Consider the following 18,840-nt stretch of genomic DNA (forward strand, 5'->3'; position numbering starts at 1 on the left):
TTTACTCTTCCCACAGCGTGCCCTTATCCTTAGCCACGTATGCAACATGCATCGCATGGGGTAGGTAACGGAGGCACGTGTCACGGGAGAGTATCTTGGGAAGGGCCCACCTGCCTTGAATTGGCGAAGGAGGGCGGTGATCTCCCGTGGATGGAGCTGCTGCCCTCCCCGCCCGGCCTATAAAAGGGAGGAGCGGAGGAGGGCAGAGTCATCCATTTCCATTGTCCTCCTTTCCTCATATTCTACTTCTGCTGGTCATGCTCGAAAAGGAAGCCTGGGGCCAGCCCCCAGGCCCTGGTCTAGGGTCTTCCTTGGGCCTGAAAGGAAGGTTTGGGTGGCGCGGCGCTGATGTAGGGAGTGGCAACCCTGATGCGCTTCCCACCGGGTCGCCCGTGGCCTTGACTTTAGTGGGAGGGGACGCGATTAGCACCACGTCGCGGCTCGAGGCGGGCACGGCGCGTGGTAGTCGACCGCTCCCCATTCTTCTTCCCTTCGTGGCATCAGCGAAGAGCCATAAAAGAGATTCGCCGTCAATGGGGGCGAATCTGGCTCCTCTAGATGCAGTTTTCTTCATCGGCCAGGAAGGCTCCTTTCTTCCTCACACGTCTTCGAGATGCACGGTGACTTCTAACATCAAGTCTCCCGGGGACGACCATGCTCTCTGTGGGAGGGTTTAGAGAGCATGGTGCCTGGCGTGGCGGCCGCGCCGAGGTCTTCGGGTGGTAGTGATGCGGACGGCACTGGCAACCCACGATGCACCAAGAATGGGAACGACCGTTCTGACGAGTCGTGTTCACCGGTGACTCCGTGCCACCCATCTGGTCCTACGACAGCGTCACCATCCGCGCCTGCCCTCCGGTTTCTTCCTCCCTCCCGGGGAGCGGTGCCGCCCTGATACTGGGGAGGCGCCGAATCCCAGCTGTGCGCGCCTCCGGCCCCTTCGACCTATCCCTGTAGGAGATGGATAGGGGAAAATGCGTAACGGGGCACTTATCTTTTTTCAATCTTAAACTTGTAGGCAATTGCCAAATTTTAATTCAAATAATGTAATCTCTCGAGTCCATCTTTGTGTTAAGTAATGCTTGTACTTGTATTTGCATGTCAGTAAAAGAAATAAACCTTGCTGAGAACTCGTGCATGTATATGTCCATGCAGAGGTAAAGTACCTCTTTATTGTAATTAAACAAGTTTTCCTGGCAGGATATCATACCGGCACCCTTTTTGTCTGCCGGAGAACCATGTCTGCCGAGGAACAAACTGAGGTGCCAGCCCCATGCTCACTCCCTTTTCATCAAGGGCCACTGCGACCATCCAGACCGAAGCAACGTTCGAGCCAAGGATGGGAGCACCCTAGTTTCAAGAGAGCGGTGAGGTTTCTCTATGCACAAGTTATAGCGACAGAACACTAATGGACAAGAGGTAAACTTATCTATTTGGCTTGCCGGGGACCACGGTGCCGTGAAATCTTCTCGTCCCTTGTCGGAGCCAAGTTCACGGCAGGAACCTGCAACTCCATGTAGATGAGAATGAATGCAGGATGCAGTCCTATCTATATGCAAATGCGCATGAAATGGGTATGCAATTATCTGGATGTGATTGTGCATGCATGCAATCTTAGTTGGGCCCCCCTACAATGCTTCTTTATTTTATCTCGCATGGGGTCATCGCCCCGGCTTGTACAGGGGGTTACATGCAACTTCGGCAAGGCCATGTACAATGGGTGGCTGCCAGGTAGGGCCCGGCAGCCTCTGCGCCTTACGGGTAGAACTTACGGAGATGCTCAATATTCCATGAGTTTTCCAACTAGGTGCCATCTCCGGTCTCTAGACGGACTGCGCCAGGTCTGGTGACTCGTACCACCCGGTAAGGGCCTTCCCACTCCGGTGATAACTTGTTTGTACCCTTGGCGGGCTGAACGCGCCTAAGGACAAGGTCACCTTCCTCAAAACACCGGGCATAAACCCTGCGGCTATGATAGCGACGCAGGGCTTGCTGGTAGCGTGCAGCACGCGTAGCAGCCCGGAGACGGTTCCCCTCAAGTAGCACAGCGTCGTCACTCCGGTAGCTCAAGGGGACCCGTAAATGAGTTCCGTGGGAATAACTGCTTTTGCCCCGTAGACCAGGGAGAAGGGAGTCTGCCCGGTAGCTCGGTTAGGTGTCGTTCTGAGGGACCAAAGAACTACCGGCAACTCCTCGATCCACCGCCTGCCATGCTTCTACAGCATATCGAAAGTTCTTATCTTGAGTCCACGAAGCACTTCAGCGTTCGCCCTCTCAGCTTGTCCATTGCTCCGGGGGTGTGCCACAGAAGCGAATGAGATTTTGCATCTGAGGATGCGAACATATTGCATGAAGTCGTGGCTCGTGAACTGGGTGTCGTTGTCTGTGATGATCCTTGGCGGAACTCCGAAACGACACACCAACTCTTTCAAGAATTTGATAGTTGACTGAGCAGTCACCTTTCTCACGGCAGTCACTTCCGGCCACTTTGTAAACTTGTCGATGGCAACGAACAAGAATTCAAAGCCCCCGATTGCTCAGGGGAAGGGGCCGAGGATATCGAGCCCCCAGACCGAAAATGGCCATGATAGAGGGATTGTCTGAAGGGCTTGGTCAGGCAGGTGTGTTCTCTTCGAATGGAACTGACAAGCTTCACATTTCGTGACGAGCTCAACTGCATCTTGGAGGGCTGTGGGCCAATAGAATCCTTGCCGGAATGCTTTCCCAACTAATGCCCTTGATCCAATGTGTGAGCCGCACATTCCTCTGTGAATTTCACCCAACAGTTCCTTTTCATACTCCTGGCAAACACACTTCAATTTCACACCGTTGGGCCTCCTTCTGTACAGAGTGTCATCGACAAACTGATACATACTGGCCCTCCGGGCTACTCTTTCAGCTTCATCATAATTGCCAGGGAGTTCTCCAGTTTGGGAAGAGGACAATGTGCCTTGCCCAAGTGGGAGCCTGAGGCTCGGCAATGAGGACTAGCGGCACCTCCTCGGCTGCGGGAGCACCAGCCTCGTTCGCGGGCTCCATAGGCCCGGTTGGAGGGGGTGGTTCGGTAGGCTGTGAGGAGTTGTTTCCGGCAGCATCTCTGCCGGGAGCTGCTACCTCTTGAGCACTGCATTGGTTTTCCCTTGAAGAGGAAAGGGTGATGCAGCAAAGTAGCATAAGTATTTCCCTCGGTTTTTGAGAACCAAGGTATCAATCCAGTAGGAGGCTACGTGCGAGTCCCTCGCACCTGCACAAAACAAATAAATCCTCGCAAACCAACGCGATAAGGGGTTGTCAATCCCTACATGGTCACTTACGAGAGTGAGATCTGATAGATATGATAAGATAATACTTTTGGAATTTTTATGATAAAGATGCAAAGTAAAATAAAAGCAAAGGAAATAACTAAGTGTTGGAAGATTAATATGATGAAGATAGACCCAGGGGCCATAGGTTTCACTAGTGGCTTCTCTCAAGAGCATAAGTGTTTTACAGTGGGTGAACAAATTACTGTTGAGCAATTGATAGAATTGAGCATAGTTATGAGAATATCTAGGTATGATCATGTATATAGGCATAAGGAGGACAATCAAAGAACACCTCATCTTTCAAATTTGTTACATAACGTTTACCATACGTGCATGCTACGGGACTTGCAAACTTCAACACAAGTATTTCTCAAATTCACAACTACTCAACTAGCACAACTTTAATATCACTACCTTCATATCTCAAAACAATCATCAAGCATCCAACTTCTCTTAGTATTCAAAACACTCATAAGAAAGTTTTTACTAATCTTGAATACCTAGCATATTAGGATTATTTAAGAAAATTACCATGCTATTTAAGACTCTCAAAATAATCTAAGTGAAGCATGAGAGATCAATAGTTTCTATAAAACAAATCCACCACCGTGCTCTAAAAGATATAAGTGAAGTACTAGAGCAAAACTATATAACTCAAAAGATATAAGTGAAGAACATAGAGTATTCTAATAATTTCCGAATCATGTGTGTCTCTCTCAAAATGTGTGTACAGCAAGGATGATTGTGGAAAACTAACAAATAAAGACTCAAATCATACAAGACGCTCCAAGAAAAACACATATCATGTGGTGAATAAAAATATAGCTCCAAGTAAAGTTACCGATGGAAGTAGACGAAAGAGGGGATGCCTTCTGGGGCATCCCCAAGCTTTGGCTTTTTGGTGTCCTTATATTATCTTGGGGGTGCCATGGGCATCCCCAAGCTTATGCTATTTCCACTCCTTGTTCCATAATCCATCAAATCCTTACCAAAAAGTGAAAACTTCACAACACAAAACTTAAAGTAGAAAATCTGGTGAGCTCCGTTAGCGAAAGAAAACAAAAGACCACTTCAAGGTACTGTAATGAACTAATTCTTTATTTATATTGGTGTTAAACCTACTGTATTCCAACTTCTCTATGGTTTATAAACTATTTTACTAGCCATAGATTCATCAAAATAAGCAAACAACACATGAAAAACAGAATCTGTCAAAAACAGAACAGTCTGTAGTAATCTGTAGCTAGCGTAATATCTGGAACCCCAAAAATTCTAAAATAAATTTATGGACGTGAGTAATTTATATATTAATAATATTCAAAAACAATTAAATAAATATCACTTTCCAAATAAAAATGGCAGCAGTTCTCGTGAGCGCTAAAGTTTCTGTTGTTTACAGCAAGATTAACAAGACTTTCCCCAAGTCTTCCCAACGGTTCTACTTGGTACAAACACTAATTAAACACAAAAGACACAACCAAAACAGAGGCTAGATAAATTATTTATTACTAAACAGGAGCAAAAAGCAAGTAATAAAAATAAAATTGGGTTGCCTCCCAACAAGTGCTATCGTTTAATTTTATTTCTAGGGAAGTGTTTCATGCCTTTCCTTAACGGAAATTGGAATCTAATATTTCCTTCCTTCATATCAATAATTGCACCAATCGTTCTAAGGAAAGGTCTACCAAGAATAATAGGACATGAAGGATTGCAATCTATGTCAAGAACAATAAAATATACGGGCACATAATTCCTATTTGCAACAATAAGAACATCATTAATTATTCCCATAGGTTTCTTAATAGTGGAATCTGCAAGGTGCAAGTTTAAAGAACAATCATCAAAATCGCGGAAACCCAATAAATCACACAAAGTCTTTGGAATCATGGAAACACTAGCACCAAAATCACACAAAGCATAGCATTCATGATCTTTAATTTTAATTTTAATAGTTGGTTCCCACTCATCATAAAGTTTTCTAGGGATAGAAACTTCCAACTCAAGTTTTTCTTCATAAGATTGCACCAAAGCATCAACGATATGTTTAGTAAAAGATTTATTTTGACTATAAGCACGAGGAGAATTTAGCATGGATTGCAACAAGGAAATACAATCTATCAAAGAGCAGCTATCATAATTAAATTCCTTGAAATCCAAAATAGTAGGTTCATTAACATCTAGAGTTTTGATCTCTTCAATCCCACTTTTAACAATTTTAGCATCAAGATCTAAAGACTCTGAATTTTTGGAACACCGTCTAGGTAAAGGTGGATCATATTCAGTCACATTATCAAGATTCATGCAAAACAAAGATTTAATAGGGGACACATCAATAACTTTTAGATCTTCATCTTTATCATCATGGAAACTAGAAGAACATGCATCCTTTCTTAGCACGCATCCTAGCGGTTCTTTCTTTGCACTCATCAATGGAAATCCTCATGGCTTTGAGAGACTCATTGATATCATGCTTAGGTGGAATAGATCTAAGTTTCAAAGAATCAACATCAAGAGAAATTTTATCAACGTTCCTAGCCAACTCATCAATCTTAAGCAATTTGTCTTCAATCAAAGCATTGAAATTCTTTTGCAAAGTAATAAATTCTTTAATATTAGATTCAAAATCAGAGAGCATATTATTATAATTTCCATAAGAATTGTTGTAGGAATTACCATAATTATTAGAGGAATTGCTAGGATAAGGCCTAGGATTAAAGTTTCCTCTATATGCGTTGTTACCAAAATAGCTCCTACCAACAAAATTCACATCCATAGATTCATTATTATTCTCAATCAAAGTAGACAAAGGCATATCATTAGGATCAGAAGAAACACTTTTATTAGAAAATAATTTCATAAGTTCATCCAACTTTCTACTCAAAACATTAATCTCTTCTATCGCATGCACTTTTTTATTAGTAGATCTTTCAGTGTGCCATTGAGAATAATTAACCATAATATTATCTAGGAGTTTATTAGCTTCTCCTAAAGTGATTTCCATAAAGGTGCCTCCCGCGGCCGAAACTAAATGATTTCTAGAAGAAAAATTCAATCCGGCATAAAAAAATTGTATAATCATCCACAAATTCAAACCATGTGTTGGGCAATTACGTATCATTAATTTCATCCTCTCCCAAGCTTGTGCCACATGTTCATGATCAAGTTGCTTAAAATTCATAATATCGTTTCTAAGAGAGATGATCTTAGCGGGAGGAAAATACTTAGAGATAAAAGCATCTTTGCACTTATTCCAAGAATCAATACTATTTTTAGGCAAAGACGAAAACCAAGCTTTAGCACGATCTCTAAGCGAAAAAGGAAATAGCTTCAATTTAACAATATCATTATCAACATCTTTCTTCTTTTGCATATCACACAAATCAACGAAGCTATTTAGATGGGTAGCGGCATCTTCACTAGGAAGGCCGGAAAACAGATCTTTCATGACAAGATTCAGCAAGGCAGCATTAATTTCACAAGATTCAGCATCGGTAAGCGAGCAATCAGAGTGCTAATAAAATCATTGTTGTTGGTATTGGTAAAGTTACACAATTTAGTGTTATCTTGAGCCATCGTAACAAGCAAGCAATCCAACACACAAGCAAACGAGGAACGGGCAAAAAGAGGCAAATAGAGAAAGAGAGGGAGGATAGAGAGAGAGAGGGAGAGGGAGAATAAAACGGCAAGGATGAAGTGGGGGAGAGGAAAATGAGAGGCAAATGGCAAATAATGTAATGCGGGAGATAAGGGTTTGTGATGGGTACTTGGTATGTTTGAATTTTGCGTAGACCTACCCGACAACGACGCCAGAAATCCTTCTTGCTACCTCTTGAGCACTGCGTTGGTTTTCCCTTGAAGAGGAAACGGTGATGCAGCAAAGTAGCGTAATTATTTCCCTCAGATTTTGAGAACCAAGGTATCAATCTAGTAGGAGGCTACGCGCGAGTCCCTCGCACCTGCACAAAACAAATAAATCCTCGCAACCAACGCGATAAGGGGTTGTCAATCCCTACACGGTCACTTACGAGAGTGAGATCTGATAGATATGATAAGATAATACTTTTGGAATTTTTATGATAAAGATGCAAAGTAAAATAAAAGCAAAGGAAAAAAGCAAAGGAAATAACTAAGTGTTGGAAGATTAATATGATGAAGATAGACCCGGGGCCATAGGTTTCACTAGTGGCTTCTCTCAAGAGCATAAGTGTTTTACGGTGGGTGGATAAATTATTGTTGAGCAATTGATAGAATTGAGCATAGTTATGAGAATATATAGGTATGATCATGTATATAGGCATCACGTCCGAGACAAGTAGACCGACTCCTGCCTTCATCTACTACTATTACTCCACACATCGACCGCTATCCAGCATGCATCTAGAGTATTAAGTTCATAAGAACAGAGTAACGCTTTAAGTAAGATGACATGATGTAGAGGGATAAATTCATGCAATATGATAAAAACCCCATCTTGTTATCCTCGATGGCAAAAATACAATAAGTGCCTTGCTGCCCCTACTTTCACTGGGAAAGGACACCGCAAGATTGAACCCAAAAATAAGCACTTCTCCCATTGCAAGAAAGATCAATCTAGTAGGCCAAACCAAACTGATAATTCGAAGAGAATTGCAAAGATAACCAATCATACATAAAAGAATTCAAAGAAGATTCAAATATTGTTCATAGATAAACTTGATCATAAACCCACAATTCATCGGTCTCAACAAACACATCGCAAAAGAAGATTACATCGAAAGATCTCCACAAGAGAGGGGAGAACTTTGTATTGAGATCCAAAAAGAGAGAAGAAGCCATCTAGCTAATAACTATGGACCCGAAGGTCTGAGGTAAACTACTCACATTTCATCAGAGAGGCTATGGTGTTTATGTAGAAGCCCTCGGTGATCGATGCCCCCTCCGACGGAGCTCCGGAACAGGCCCCAAGATGGGATCTCGTGGATACAGAAAGTTACGGCGGTGGAATTAGGGTTTTGGCTCCGTTTCTGATCGTTTGGGGGGACGTAGGTATATATAGGAGGAAGGAGTATGTTAGTGGAGAAACAGGGGGCCCACAAGGGTGGAGGGCGCGCTTGGGGGGGGGGGGGTAGGTGCGCCCCCCTACCTCGTGGCTTCCCTGTTGGTTGCTTGACGTAGGGTCCAAGTCTCCTGGATCTTGTACGTTCCAAAAATCACATTCCCAAAGGTTTCATTCCGTTTGGACTCTGTTTGATATTCCTTTTCTTCGAAACCCTAAAATAGGCCAAAAAAATAGCAATTCTGGGCTGGGCCTCCGGTTAGTAGGTTAGTCCCAAAAATAATATAAAAGTGTATAATAAAACCCAATAATGTCCAAAACAGAATATAATATAGCATGGAACAATCAAAAATTATAGATACGTTGGAGACGTATGAGGAGCACATGGCTGTACCGGGAGAGGCTTACCGTAGTCCATCTTTCTCCTTTTCTGGGCCATTGTGGCTAGTGATACGGAGGGTTGAGAGAGATGGAGAACAAAAGTTCCTGGTTCCACAGGAAGCTTCTGCGTAGCACACTTTGATAGGTGATCAGCTATGCTGTTTTCCGCATGGGGTACGTGCTCTGTTTGCAGCCCATCAAAGTGCTCCTCCAATCTCCTTACTTCCTCAACGTATGCTTCCATCAATGGGCTTTGGTAATCCTTGTTGACTTGTCTCACCACGAGCTATGAATCTCCTCGAATGATCAGCTTCTTAATTCCCAATTCTGTTGCAATCCTGAGCCCGGCAAGGAGCCCTTCATACTCTGTTGTATTGTTGGTGGCTTCTTCCCAGGCAAAGTGCATCTGGACGACGTACTTCAAGTGCTCCTCGGAGGGGGCAACAAGGAGCACGCCAGCCCCTACATCTTGTAGGGAAAAAGCACCATCAAAATACATAATCCATTCTTGGGGGGATTCCTTGCCGGGGAGAGCTATCTCTGTCCTTTCCTCCTCAGGGGTTCGCGTCCATTCGGCAATAAAATCTGCCAATGCCCTGCTCTGAATAGTTGAAGTGCTCTCAAACTTCAAACAAAAGCTGGATAACTCCAAAGCCCATTCCACTATTTTGCCAGTTGCCTCAGGGTTTCGAAGTGTCCTTTGCAATGGGAAACGAGTGATAATCGTAATCTCATGGGCTTGGAAGTAATGGCGCAGTATCCTTGAGGCCATAACGAGACCAAAGATCAACTTTTGCATGCCAGAGTACCTCGATCTAGCCCCTGTAATAAGGAGCGAACGAAGTACACTGGGTGCTGCACCACTTTCTACCTTGCCACGTCCTTGGGGTTGTTCCCGTCGCCGTGCTCACTGATGTCCTGATCCTTTTCTGACTCTGCCATGATCTCGCCACTTTCTGCTTCATCTACCTCTTGCTGCGCTACCAAAGCTACACTAACCACTTGATTGGTTGCCGCTAAGTATAGCAACAATGGTTCTTGGGGTCTGGGTGCAACCAAGGTAGGCATAGACGATAGGTAGTCTTTCAACTCTTGCAGAGCTACATCTGCTTCCGGGGTCCACTTCATAGGTCCTACCTTCTTCAAAACCTTGAAGAACGGTAGGGCACGCTCGGCAGACTTGGAGATGAATCTGCTCAGTGCAGCAACACATCCCGTCAAGCGTCTCACATCCTTAACTGTCCTTGGCGCTTGGATCTGCTCAATGGCCTTGATCTTGTCGGGATTGGCCTCGATCCCCCGATGGGACACGAAGAACCCAAGTAGCTTGCCGGAGGGAACTCCAAACACACATTTCTCCGGGTTAAGCTTCAGATTGATCTTGCGCAGATTGGCAAATGTCTCCTCCAAATCCTGGATAAGGGTGACCTTATCTTGGTTTTGACCATGATATCATCCATATAGGCTTCTATATTTCTATGTATTTGCGACTCAAAACCAATTTGGACTGCCCTTGCAAAAGTGGATCCGACACTTTTTAATTTGAACGGCATGTGGACAAAGCAGTACGTACCACATGGAGTGATGAATGATGTCTTCTCTTCATCTTCCTTGGACATGAAGATCTGATGATATCCTGAGTATGCATCCAGAAAGGAGAGAAAATCACATCCCGAAGTAGAATCCACGGTCTGGTCGATGCGCGGCAAGGGAAATGGGTCCTCCGGGCAAGATTTGTTGAGGTCTGTGAAGTCAATGCAAAGCCTCCACTTCCCATTAGCTTTCGGACCACTACTGGATTTGCCAACCATGTAGGATGTAGTACTCCTCTGACCAAACCAGCTGCTTCCAACTTCTTGATCTCTTCAGCAATGAACTACTGCCTCTCCAAGGCGTGCTTCCATACTTTCTGCTTGACGTGTCGGGCATGTGGGAAGATAGCAAGGTGGTGCTCAATTACCCCCCTGGGAACACAAGGGATATCAGATGGTTGCCAAGAAAACACATCGATATTCACCAGCAGGAAGGCAAAGAGCGTGCTTTCCTATTTGTCATCGAGGGTGCCGCTGATAGTGAAAGTACCATCAATGCCAGCCAGCCCTGCCGGGACCTTCTTCACTTGGGGTGCAGCAACCTTGGATCTCTTGTTGTTGGAACACTCCGGCACGTCATCAACGGGTGCCGTGAACTCGGAGGGGGCACACTTCCCGGACTCCTTCTCGGAGGTCCTACAATCCCTCTTCTTTCCTTTGCTTTCCTTGGCGGGAACTGCCGCCGCCGCAGATTCTGCTGCAACTGCATCCCGATACATCTTGTCCACACAGATAATTGCATCCTTCTCATCTGACGGGACAGTGAGGACTCCCAACGGTCCGGGCATTTTCAGGGTGTTGTAAGCATAGTGGGATGCTGCCATGAACTTGGCCAGGGCTGGTCGTCCAAGAATCTCATTGTACGGCAGGGAGAGATCAACCACATCAAACACAATCTTCTCAGTCCGAAAGTTCAGCTCTCCCCCGAACATCACCGGCAACGTGATCTTCCCCTTAGGATGACTCCTTCCGGGGTTAACTCCTTGAAACCTGCCGGTGGGCTCTAGCTCCTCTTCTCCTATCTGAAGCTTGCTGATAACTGCTGGAAAATCGGATTCAACCCGGCCCCGCCATCCACTAACATCTTTTTGACCTTGAGGTTGCGAATTGTTGGGGAGACCAACAACGACAAGCACCCCACCGCCATGGTGCGGCAAGGGTGATCCTCCTCATCAAAGATGATGGGGGTGTGGGACCACTGGAGCGGCTTCCGGGCCTCTGGCGCTGGTTCCACAACATTGACCTCCCGTGCCCATCGCTTGAGTTGGCGATGGGAAGTGTGCAAAGATGCACCTCCATCAATACATAGGACGTCAGTGGCCTTCTGGAATTCCTGCTCACTAGTTTCCTCTTCATCCCCTTCATTACTCACATCCTCACAGATATCCTTCTCTTGACCCCTAGCAGGCTTTCCTTGGTTCCGAAAGGGCTTGCCGGGGCGATTTGCTTCACCGCATCGGCCCTTACCGCCAGCAGCATTCTGACATTTCTCCTTATCACGCTTGTCATACTCTGCCCTCTTTCTCTTGACAAGCTGCTCAACCTGCTAGTACTCCTAAAGGTCGTGACCTTTGGTCCGATGGATCTTAAAGTACGGCCCATCACCTTTCCCAACTTTTTCCGCGGCAGCGGCCTCCCGGAAGGCAGTGCATGCGGCAGCTTCCTTGCCGGGGGCCTCAGCCTTGGCTTTCTTGCCGGTACTAGGTGTTCCTGAACCTTCCACAGTCATCACTACCTTATCCCTTGGATTCTTACTACGCTTCTTGCCCTTCCTCTGACTGGTTGATTCATCCTCATCCTATGAATCAACATTAATGCAATCTTCCTCTCCGGGCAACTTCCTTCCTTCTTCCATTCGGGCACATTTATCCACTAGTGTATATAGTTCTTTCACAGTCTTGGGCAACCGCACACTCATTTTGGAACGAATGCGGCGGTTGCGCACATTGGACTGGAAAGTGGCTATAACAGCTGCCAGATGGATATTTGGAATATTTCTATGAACTCTACTGAATCTCTGCAAATACTTACGAAGGGTTTCTTCTTCCTTCTGCCGGAGAAGCTACAGGTTGTTGGGCCTGCCGGGCTCTTGGTGGCCACCGGTGAAGGCACCGATGAACTCGTGGCACAGGTCTGCCCACGACGAAATGGAGTTCTTCGGTAGGTGCATCAGCCAAGACCTCACATTAGACTTGAGGGCCAAAGGGAAGTAGTTGGCAAACACCTTCTCATCTCTTCCCCCGGCAGCCTAAACAACGATGGTGTAGATGCTCAGGAACTCTGCCGGGTTCAGCCCCCCGTCGTACTTCTCAGGTATCTCTGGTTTGAGCGTGCGAACGGACAGCCAACGGACTTGCGGCAGCTCTCGTGTAAAGGCAGGGCAACTAACCTCGAAGGGTAGGTGCCCGGCAACACCGAGCGTAGGCTCGTCGATGTTGAGCCCGTCTTACCCGTCGGCCTGGCGGGGATCGTTGCGGCGTCGTTCGGTGATGGCACGCGCGTCCTCCCATTGCATGTCTTCCGGGGTTCGACGTTGGCCTGGACGTGCTCAAGGGTCAGAAGAGGCCATCAAGACATCGTCGGGGTCTGGCTTCTGCTGCGCCCTCACCGGCTCCATGGTACGGACTGAACCGTGGGGACGGCCCCCTTCATTCGGCTAGTGGCGCGGGCGGTGGCTGTTACTTGGGGAGGTTGCCCTGGGCTAGCTTGTCATGAGCCCCCAGCTTTGGCGAAACCGAGAAGGCTCTGGATGGTGGCACGCCACTCATCCATCTGCTCGGTTGCTGGTGGGAACCTTAGTAACAACTGAGCTCATGCCATGGCCGTTCTCAGCATGGATGTTGATGACGCCGACTGCACCGTCGCCTGGCTCCGGATGGTGCCAACGATGGCGGCGACGGTGCTGCGCCCACGCTGCGGTGGGGCGACCACTGGGGTAGCGGGGTCACACGGCGGTGGCACTCGAAGATCAGCGGCTCCGTTGAGCACGGCAGCCTGGTTGGCTCGTCCGGGAGGAAGCGTGTGCGCCACGGCCGCTCCCGTGATGGGAGCGACCGGAGGGCGATGGCTCGCCCCGGACCGAACACCATTGCTGCGGTTGTGCTCGTCGGCGAGAGGAGAGGGTGTGGACGGAGTGACCCCCTCGCCCGCACCTCACAGAGATTGACCGTCGAGACGCTGCTGATGTTGTTCTCCTCCGGTAGCTCTAGCCAAATGCAGCTCGGCCAAGGAGGTGGTGCAGGCTACCTTGAGGCTGATTGGAGAAAAGAAATTGCTTACAGTGGTGCTTTTATGGTGCTGGTGGCAGGAGCGTAACAAGGGCAGGCATGGCGAACGCCAACTCAACACTAAAGAATTTCAATTCACAGTCCGCAGGCATGTTAGTGAGTGGATAGAATTTCTAGCACCAAAACTTTCTTCCCAGCAAATCTCTCGCAGTTCCTAGAAAGCACCACTGCAGGACATGGTGAAGATAAACGTGGATGCAACACTTTCAGCAGAAACAGGTAAGGGTGGTTGGGGCTTTATATGCAGAGACTACTCAGGAGAAATTCAGTTTGCAGCGGCAGGGGCTGGGCAAGATTACTCTTGCGCTCTACATGCTGAGACAGAGGCTTTGTGCCAAGCGGTTGCCATGGCAGATCAAATTGGGGTGGGCAGAGCCATGTTTGAAACGGACAACTCGACCCTTGTGAAAGCTATAGCCTCCAATGAGTTTGACTATGCACCCTTGGGCAACCTATTCAGAGAACTTAAGCTGAAGTTGGCCACTCAGTTCATCCAAGCAAGTGTAGTGAATACCACCTGATCATCAATGGTTTGATAGCTACCCTGATGATGTAACCCATGTTGTAACCGGCGATTCCGTCGTGTCTTAATGGAATACGAGTGTTCCATTTCAAAAAAGACCTTGTTTCGAGACAGCGCGCCCATGTAAACTGGCTAGTATATGGTGACTGTAACACAAAATACTTCCAAGCATATGCATCGGAGAGGAAGAAGAGGAACACTATACATAAGCTGAAGCGGGAGGATGGTGTAGAGGTGGAAGGAGAAGAGGCTGTTAAGGAGCTTGTCACTAACTATTTTTCTTCCCTCTTTACCCCCATGGCAGGTGCGGATGGGAGTGCAACTTTGAACTACATTGCTCCGAAGGTGACCAGCCAGATGAATGCCTTTCTCACCTCTAAGTTCATAGAAGAGGAAGTTAAAGAAGCCCTATATGACATTGGTGTGAAGGAAATATGCCCTAGAGGCAATAATTAAATTTTTATTTATATTTCCTTATATCATGATAAATGTTTATTATTCATGCTAGAATTGTATTAACCGGAAACTTAGTACATGTGTGAATACATAGACAAACAGAGTGTCCCTAGTATGCCTCTACTTGACTAGCTCACTAATAAAAGATGGTTAAGTTTCCTGACCATAGACATGTGTTGTCATTTGATGAACGGGATCACATCATTAGAGAATGATGTGATGGACAAGACCCATCCGTTAGCTTAGCATAATGATCGTTTAGTTTTATTGCTATTGCTTTCTTCATGACTTATACATGTTCCTCTGACTATGAGATTGTGCAACTCCCGAATACCGGAGGAACACCTTGTGTGCTATCAAACATCACAACGTAATTGGGTGATTATAAACATGTTCTACAGGTGTCTCCGATGGTGCTTGTTGAGTTGACATAGATCAAGATTAGGATTTGTCACTCCGTGTATCGGAGAGGTATCTCTGGGCCCTCTCGGTAATGCACATCACTATAAGCCTTGCAAGCAATATGACTAATGAGTTAGTTACGGGATGATGCATTACGGAACGAGTAAAGAGACTTGCCGGTAACGAGATTGAACTAGGTATGAGGACACCGACGATCGAATCTCGAGCAAGTAACATACCAATGACGAAGGGAATAACGTATGTTGTTATGCGGTTTGACCGATAAAGATCTTCGTAGAATATGTAGGAGACAATATGAGCATCCAGGTTCCGCTATTTGTTATTGACCGGAGATGTGTCTCGGTCATGTCTACATAGTTCTCGAACCCGTAGGGTCCGCACGCTTAACGTTCGATGACGATTTGTATTATGAGTTATGTGATTTGATGACTGAAGTTTTTTCAAAGTCCTAGATGCGATCACGGACATGACGAGGAGTCTCGAAATGGTCGAGAGGTAAAGATCGATATATTGGAAGGTTATATTCGAACACCGGAATGGTTTCGAAGTGATTCGGGTATTTTTCGGAGTACCGGGAGGTTACCGAAACCCCCCAGGGAAGTATTGGGCCTTAATGGGCTTTAGTGGAAAGGAGAGAAGGGACACAAGGAGTGGCCACCCCCCCCCCATGGCAAGTCTGAATTGGACAAGGGAGGGGGCGGTGCCCCCCTCTTTCCTTCTCCCTATACTCCTCCTTCCCTCTCTCCCCCTCTTGGAAAAGGAAGGGGACTCCAACTAGGATTGGGAATCCTAGTTGGACTCCCCTATGGCGCGCGCCCCCCTTGGCGGCCTCCTCTTCCCCTCCTTTATATACGTGGGAAGGGGCACCCCAAAGCACAACAGACAATCTCTTAGCCGTGTGCGGTGCCCCCTCCACAGTTCAACACCTCGGTAATATCGTCGTAGTGCTTAGGTGAAGCCCTGTGCTGGTAACTTCATCATCACCGTCGCCACGCCGTTGTGCTGACGGAACTCTCCCTCATCCTCAACTGGATCAAGAGCTCGAGGGACGTCATCATGCTGAATGTGTGCTGAACATTGGTTGGATCGTGTAGACGTTCGACTACATCAACCGCATTACTAAACGCTTCCGCTTTCAGTCTACAAGGGTACGTGGACACACTCTCCCCTCTCGTTGCTATGCATCTCCTAGTTAGACTTGCGTGATTGTAGGAAAAAAATTAATTACCGCGTTCCCCAACAGTGGCATCCGAGCCAGGTCTATGTGTAGATGTTATATGCACGAGTAGAACACAAAGAGTTATGGGCGATAATAGTCATACTGCTTACCACCAACACCTTACTTTGATTCGGCAGTATTGTTGGATGAAGTGGCCCGGACCGACATTACAGGTCCGTGTTCATAAGACTGGTTCTACCGACGTTCTTCGCACACAGGTGGCTGGTGGGTGTCTGTTTCTCCAACTTTAGTTGAATCGAGTTTGACTACGGCCGGTCCTTGTTGAAGGTTAAAACAACACACTTGACGAAAAATCGTTGTGGTTTTGATGCGTAGGTAAGAACGGTTCTTGCTAGAAGCCCGTAGCAGCCACGTAAAACTTGCAACAACAAAGTAGAGGACATCTAACTTGTTTTTGCAGGGCATGTTGTGATGTGATATGGTCAAGACGTGATGAGATATAAATTGTTGCATGAGATGATTATGTTTTGTAAAAGTTATCGGCCACTGGCAGGAGCCTTATGGTTGTCTCTTTATTGTATGAAATGAAACCGCCATGTAATTGTTTTACTTTATCACTAAGCGGTAGCGATAGTCGTAGAAGCAATAGTTGGCGAGATGACAACGATGCTACGATGGAGATCAAGGTGTCAAGCCAGTGACGACGGAGATTATGACGGTGCTTTGGAGATGGAGATCAAAGGCACAAGATGATGATGGCCATATCATGTAACATTTTTTGATTGCATGTGATGTTTATCCTTTATGCATCTTATTTTTCTTAGTACGATGGTAGCATTATAAGATGATCCCTCACTAAATTTCAAGGTATAAGTGTTCTCCCTGAGTATGCACCGGTGCTACAGTTCGTCGTGCTGAGACACCACATGATGATCGGGTGTGATAAGCTCTAAGTTCACATACAACGGGTGCAAGCCAGTTTTGCACGGGCAGAATACTCATGTTAAACTTGACGAGCCTGGCATATGCAGATATGGCCTCGAAACACTGAGACCGAAAGGTCGAACGTGAATCATATAGTAGATATGATCAACATAGTGATGTTCACCGTTGAAAACTACTCCATCTCACGTGATGATTGGACATGGTTTAGTTTATATGGATCACGTGATAATTAGATGACTAGATGGATGTCTATCTAAGTGGGAGTTCTTAAGTAATATGATTAATTGAACTTTAATTTACCATGAACTTAGTACCTTATAGTATTTTCATGTCTATATTGTTGTAAATCAATGGCATGTGCTACCGTTCCCTTAAATTTTAATGCGTTCCTAGAGAAAGCAAAGTTGAAAGATGATGGTAGCAATTACACAGTCTGGGTCCGTAACTTGAGGATTATCCTCATTGCTGCATAAAAGAATTACGTCCTGGAAGCACCGCTAGGTGTACCACCCGCGCCAGCAATTGCAGACATTGTGAATGCGTGGCAGTCGCGTGTTGATGACTACTTGATAGTTTAGTGTGCCATGCTTTACGGCTTAGAATCGAGACTTCAAAGACGTTTTGAAGGTCATGGAGCATATGAGATGCTCCAAGAGTTGAAGTTAATATTTCAAGCAAATACCCGAGTTGAGAGATATGAAGTCTCCAACAAGTTCTATAACTGCAAAATGGAGGAGAATAGTTCTATCAGTGAACACATACTCAGAATGTCTAGGTAACACACTTGACTCAGCTGGGAGTTAATCTTCCTGATGATAGTGTCATTGACAGAGTTCTTCAATCACTGCCACCAAGCTATAAAGGCTTCGTGATGAACTATAATATGCAAGAGATGGAAAAGACAATTCCCGAGCTCTTCACGATGCTAAAGGCTGCGGAGGTAGAAATCAAGAAGGAGCATCAAGTGTTGATGGTGAACAAGACCACTAGTTTCAAGAAAAAGGGCAAAGGGAAGAAGGGGAACTTCAAGAAGAACAGCAAGCCAGTTGCTTCATATAATTAATTTTAGACCTAAATAATTGTTATTTGGTGCCAGCGTTAAGCATGGACATTATATCTGGATCTTGTTTGACGCGAGACGGTTATTCATTTAAATCAGAGAATAATGGTTGTTCTATTTATATGAGTAATATCTTTTATGGTCATGCACCCTTGGTGAGTGGTCTACTTTTGTTGAATCTCGATTGTAGTGATACACATATTCATAATATTGAAGCCAAAAGATGCAAAGTTAATAATGATAGTGCAACTACATCAACCGCGTTACTAAACGCTTTCGCTTTTGGTCTACAAGGGTACGTGGACACACTCTCCCCTCTCGTTGCTATTCATCTCCTAGTTAGATCTTGCATGATCGTAGGAAATTTTTTGAATTACTGCGTTCCCCAACATGGTGATCTCAAGGCTCGTGGTATGGACGGTCTCCCGGCTCTCTTCTATAAGCACTATTGGCAGTTGGTTGGTGCTGATGTGACACGTGAGGTTTTACGTGTGTTGCGAGGCAGCAGTATTCTGGCGGTATGGAATGATAACCTTGTGGTGCCAATCCCAAAGGTTCAGAACCTCGGGAGACCGAAGGATCTACGCCTTATTAGCCTCTGCAACGTGGTGTACAAACTCATGTCCAAAGTTCTGGCAAATAGGCTAAAGTGC

This window comes from Triticum urartu, chromosome 6A (genome assembly GCF_056163025.1).
Source record: "Triticum urartu cultivar PI428250 chromosome 6A, HENAU_Tu73, whole genome shotgun sequence".
NCBI lineage: Eukaryota > Viridiplantae > Streptophyta > Magnoliopsida > Poales > Poaceae > Triticum > Triticum urartu.